The sequence below is a fragment of the Berghia stephanieae genome, chromosome 2, assembly GCF_034508935.2.
Source record: "Berghia stephanieae isolate SIO BIC M18660-M18661 chromosome 2, UCSD_Bste_1.3, whole genome shotgun sequence".
Lineage (NCBI taxonomy): Eukaryota > Metazoa > Mollusca > Gastropoda > Nudibranchia > Aeolidiidae > Berghia > Berghia stephanieae.
In genome coordinates this window covers 105,773,355-105,779,354 of record NC_088361.1, presented here as the reverse complement: position 1 = coordinate 105,779,354, position 6,000 = coordinate 105,773,355, and the positions used below count along the sequence as shown (strand labels likewise).

Below are 6,000 nucleotides of genomic sequence, written 5' to 3'. Positions count from 1 at the left end.
TTACCAAGGGTAGGTCAGAACTGGTGTCACAGACAGGTTGATAGAACCGCCTAGGGTACTTGACAGCACACACAATTTACCCAAAACTAATAACAGCGGTCTGGTTTTTACGTGTCTCTTGAAGTTAATCCAACACTTGAATCGTCTAAGGGGTGTGACTTGATCGATCAATGAAGCGTGATGTGAATGAATCTCGACCACCCCATTCACTTATTTTGGTGCATTCTCATCAACAGGGGGGTAAAACTGATTAAGAACGGTGTCGAATTAGCTATACAGGTGTCCATAAAGTCTGGGTACATGTAATATTTCACTGTATATTTTTAATTTATGCTATAGATTGTGGAGATTTGGCTGAAAAAGACTTTCAGAGGTCACGGGTTGTTAAAGTACGATTCCAAATGAATAAGATTCGTTTTTTAAAAGAGGAATTTGTACTCTTACCAAGAACCCAGACTTTATGGACACCCTGTATATTACATCCAATTATTCAGTTATTATATATGTTATAGCGATAGTGAACTAACTTCATTAATTGTCGGTGGCTTTTATTTCAACAAAGCTGTGCTTCAAGTACAGTTGATTAAAGCACTGAAATTCTACTCCACCCCCTCTTCCTCTTTTACTGGAACCTTTAAGCGATTTTCATGACCACAAAAACAATACATAATGCTGCATAAAGTCTTCTATACAGACCAAGACATAATTCTTACTTCAATGAGGCCCTTAGCCGTGACGGGTTAAAGTATGATTAACCTAAACCGATAAATATTTGGGTTACGCTTGACTTGATTTGCTGAGTGCTTGATAGAGTAAAAGATATCGTTCGTGCCAGACAGCAAATGCTAACAATGCACAGGAGATTGAAAGCAACGTACTCGACCGACGGTTTATGGACACTAGACGCCTGCTTATCCTATTACAAAAAATATGCGAATCTCTATCCCTACTTCCTTGTGCTTCTTTAAAGCTTTGATACTACGCTTATAATTTGTCTCAGAAAAATGTAATAAATAGGCATGGGGTAAAAGTAATCTGGGTAAACTACGGATGTAGTCGGTGTTAGGGTTGAGTGAGTTAAGAACCATGTGTCTTGTCGATTTTTCAAAGCCCGCCATAAAATAACAAAAGCTTGAGGATACTGCCATTGAAGCGAATAAGGAAGCAGTCATTGGTGTAAGATAACTATATGAAAAAGTGTGTATAAAACAATCCACTATAAATGTACCCGATGTGGGAAAGAACCCGAAACCGCAGAGCATCTAGTTGAACGGTGTGTTGTGACGAAGCTTCCGGGCGGGTTTACGACGGTGCACGAATGCGGTAAAGACTTTGCTGATTGGGTCGATCGTCATAATGTTATAGTAAAGCGTGAGCACCATTAGAAGCTGCTGCCACAATAAAACATTAAAAAATCATCCTGCTTCGACTGGGGATCGAACCTCAGTCCTCCCGATTACCGGTCAGAAGTGCTACCATTACACCACAGAGAGAAATTCTCTGCCGTCTGTCTTGATTTAAGTGATGTTTTTATTGTCTTTTGGTTAGTGGATTAATACGGTTTTTGAGTCCGAAAAGTTACGTGTGTGGTGTTTTGTTCGAAGCTGGGATGTATGAATTTTTGTACATTATTTTAAGTTTATATAACTGAGGATTGAGCGGTCACTCTTAATATTCATTTATATATATATATATATATATATATATATATATATATATATATATATATATATATATATATATATTTATATATATATATATATATATATATATATATGTGTGTGTGTGTGTGTGTGTGTGTGTTTATTTATTATTTTTCACATTGAGCGAAATATTATCTTCAACTATTCTGACAACGATTGATCGTCATTTCTCCAATCCAAAATCTTACAATATCTTGTAATAATATACTCTCTGTTTGAATAGAAGTGCCAAAATTGTGAGCGTTGTGTGTGTGTGTGTTTGCCTTTGTGTGCCAAAAGTATGCGTTAGTGAAGTGTGTGTGTGTGTGTGTGTGAGTCTCTGAGTGTGTGAGTGTACGTGTGTGTATATATATATATATATAATATATTATATATATATATATATATATATATATATATGTATTGGTGTGGACGGAAAAGAGAATCAGGTAAGACGTTGTCGGAACACCCGTAAAGTGATCGCCTATTCCGATTAATGATTAGTGATCGATCTTTCAATCAGCCACACCGCCCAATGGACCGTATCGTGGTTAGAGATTTATTCATAACATTCCTTCTTTGTTTTCGCCCGTGTTTTTTATTATTATTATCATTCATACATACGTTATATCTAGAATAGAATTTAACGTGTATTTGAGTTGAATTGTATAACAGACAACTATTGTCAACCCTATTTATTATGGACTCCTGTAATTGAAAACACGGTAGACTGAATACAATATGGCATTCTCTTCTTAAGGATTATTCCACAGAGACGCCGATTATCTGAAGTGTGTAGATTTATATTTCCTTACACACAAATAATATACCATTGATCAAATATTGAAAAATACTTATTATTGTTGATTTTCCATTTTCCGTGCAAATATATTTTAACGTGTTTTCATCTGTATTGGATTCATGGTTTGTGCAGCAACTCCCCAGAATGTACGATAGTAATTCATGTTATCGAATGTTTCACTGTGCCTTTTAAAACAAATTCTCTAAATTATACCTGGATTTAAAAAAAAATTATTTCTGAAAACAGTGACCGTTTGTTGATTCTAGATGAGGATTGTGAACTATAGACGAAATGCCATGCACGTGTCGTAAGATCTGATAACCCAAATGACGGTGGGCTTAGTGGTGGAATGGAAATACTCTCAAACATACGCAAATCGTGTTCTTTATATTATGTTAAATCAAGCCTATAATTACGTTCGGTTATCAGACCTGAAAATATGTGTCCATGGGTCGTATGTAAAATTGAGCTTTATATAGCGCAATATCCACTAAACGTGCTCAAAGCGGTTTACAAGGGGCCCCTGTCCAACAGCAACATTTAACATTTAGGACAAGACATGACACCTTTAAGGCGATATTATAATTTTTTTCGGACAGAGACAACGCTGTTAACGACCAGGTGCTCATTTTCCACCTGAGTACTGTGAGAGAATGTGAGTAAAGAGCCTTTTCAAAGGACTCAACTATGCGCCGAGCGCGAGGCTCGAACCCAGGACCTTCCGATCCGAAAGCGAGTGTCATACCACTAGACCACATAGCCACATACCAAACTTTTCGTTCAAATTAAGCAATGGAGACAATGGAGACTCAACAGTACTGTGTTTCCATCAATAGTTCACTTTTCCTAGTTGATTATTGATGAATCATTATTACCAGATGGAGAGTCCGGGGCCTATGATACAATGCTTAACTCTGTAGAAAAATATTTAATTCATTTTGGTCACGAAACACTCACTTCAAATATCCATTAAGAGCTCTCTCTCTCTCTCTCTCTCTCTCTCTCTCTCTCTCTCTCTCTCTCTCTCTCTCTCCCCCCCCCCTCCAACTCCCAACTTCTTTAAAGTCTCAGCTTGAAGACCTTTTAACAAATCGGCAACCATCGTGATTCGATAGATCGATATTTGATGTAAATATTTCTCATTAAAATGAAAAAAAAATTGTCAAAAAAAAAAAAAGCCCCAACAAACAACAAACTATCCGTATAGTTTCAAATCAGTGACAAATATTTAATCGTATAATATAGAGTAGACGGGTCTAGCCAAAATAATGATAAAATTTGGAAACTTCAACATTTTACAACCAGTTATGGACAATTTGTTATTTCAATTACAAGTTTCAAAGACTTAATAATTGAATTTTAAGGTTTGGTGAACTGTGATATTTCTATAACTTTGTCTTGACATGACCGGCGACATTGCAGCTTTTCATATTCTGTGACTTCATTGTTTAACGAGTTATCTGCCGTCTCAAGAAAAACTCAAATTTAAGAATTTGGCCAGAAAACTTGTCCTTCATCTATCGATTTAAATGACCCTCATATCGGCCAAAAACAAAAACAAAAAAACAAACTCGAAACCTGGGAATTCACGGATATTTGAAGGACGAGTTTTACTGACCAAATTTTTAAATATGAGTTTCTCTATATCACGATAGTTAACGGTTAAAAGGATGTACGACACGGTTGTTTCGACTTCTTTTATTCTTCTTCTTCATCCCATGATTATCCAGGAGATTTGACAATGCTTTATCAAGTGTCATGCTAACTAAACATTAACCATTCGGAACTTGACCGGAACTACTTTCAAGCCTTATGTTCTAGCTACATAAGCAAATTAAGGTAAACATAAACATTGTGCGTTTTAAAAAATGAGTTTCTACATGTATAAAAGGCCTTACGAAGTTTAAAAATTGTATATTAAAAAATATTTAAGTGTACGATTTACCCAGATTTGTTTTTAAAAACTTGTGTATCTTTTTCACGTAATGATTTCCTCTGATCATAGACAATTCTTGATTCTACAACGCGAGTAAATGAATACAATCCGCCCCCGTTATCTATATAAAACACATTAAATCTGATCATTTTAAAGAAAATATACCAAAGCTAAGTTTGTATTTTGTTTTGTTTCTGTTTTTCTAAAGTTAAATTATTTTTTTAAAATTGTAAACAAAAATTTATCCTATCAATGGTGAAAAAAAATCAAACAACACACATACATATTCACACACACACACCCACACCCACATACACACACATATATATATATATATATATATATATATATATAATATAATATATATATATATATATAAATATAATATATATATATATATATATATATATATATATATATATATATATATATATATATGTGTGTGTGTGTGTGTGTGAGTGTGTGTGTTTTTTTTTCAGAAAGTATTTTTTTTAACCTTATCTTTATTTTGAAAATAGATTTATTGATTTTTACAAAATTGAGTTTATTTTTCTTATTGGGGACTATTAATGATATGCGTTAAAGTAAAATACTCCGCAGTTCTATCCACCAGATCAAGCGCGCCAAGAAACAAAACAATGTACTCTTTTTCCATTAATATTCCGATAGAGGGACTTTGGTAGGAGAGTGACAATGGTGTGATATCAACTCCATTCATTCTGGAGTTATGGTCGGTCACAAAGTACAATGATAACATTTATAAACAAAAATGTCAAAATTTGGCCAGAAAATCCGTTTTAAGAGCTGTCGGAAGGTCCTGGGTTCGAGCCTCGCGCTCGGCGCATAGTTGAGTCCTTGGAATAGGCTCTTTACTCACATTCTCTCACCGTACTCAGGTGTAAAATGAGTACCTGGCGTTGTCTTTGTCCGAAAAATTGTAATATCGCCTAACAGGCGTCATGTCCCGTCTGAGCTGCACTGCGGCTGACGCCTCAGTTAATCCAGTCTTCCCTTGGAATAGACCCTAAAGACAAATTTTCCCTTGGGGAAGAATATAGGGAATTTTATTTTTTATTTATTTTTACAATTCTAAGGCAATATTGACAAAAATGGGTACTTTTTGAAAAACATATACTAAATACAAGACTAGACTGAAACCCTTCTAAATAACAATAGGAAAACATTAAGAAACATACATCACAAAGGGCAGTTAAAGCTATTGATTTGAGCTTAACTTGAGCTTTTATAAAGCGCAATATCAACTAAACGTGCTCAAAGCGCTTTAAAAATTGTCCGTGCCTAACAGACACACGTAACATGTAGAACTAGACATGACTCCTGTTAGGCGATAATACCATTTTTGTCGACAGATTAAATGCTATTAACAGCAGGGTATTCATTTTACACCTGAGTACTGTGAGAGAATGTGAGTAAAGAGCATTCTCCAAGAATCTTCTGATCCGAAAGCGAGTGTTACACCACAAGACCACATAACGCAATTCTTAAAGCAGAGGTTTTAACTCACCCAACCCTAACACCGACTATATCCGTAGTTTACCCGGATTACTTCTACCCCATGC

At 35.2% G+C, this 6,000-nt stretch overlaps 1 protein-coding gene across 5 annotated transcripts in view; it reads left to right on the top strand.

Annotated features, from left to right (window-relative positions):
• The window catches only part of LOC144966151 (uncharacterized), a 73,368-nt gene that overhangs the window by 11,242 nt on the left and 56,126 nt on the right, over nucleotides 1–6,000 (top strand). The window contains exons 1-2 of one of the 5 annotated variants that reach the window (XM_078902276.1): nucleotides 2,154–2,232; nucleotides 4,215–4,323. The exons of 1 other annotated variant lie outside the window; for it this stretch is intronic. The gene's annotated coding sequence lies outside the window, so the exon portion shown is untranslated. Of the gene's footprint in view, nucleotides 1–2,153; nucleotides 2,233–2,327; nucleotides 2,631–4,214; nucleotides 4,324–6,000 lie in introns of those variants that run through there. 3 more of the 5 variants (XM_078902274.1, XM_078902278.1, XM_078902275.1) reach the window with 3 other exon arrangements.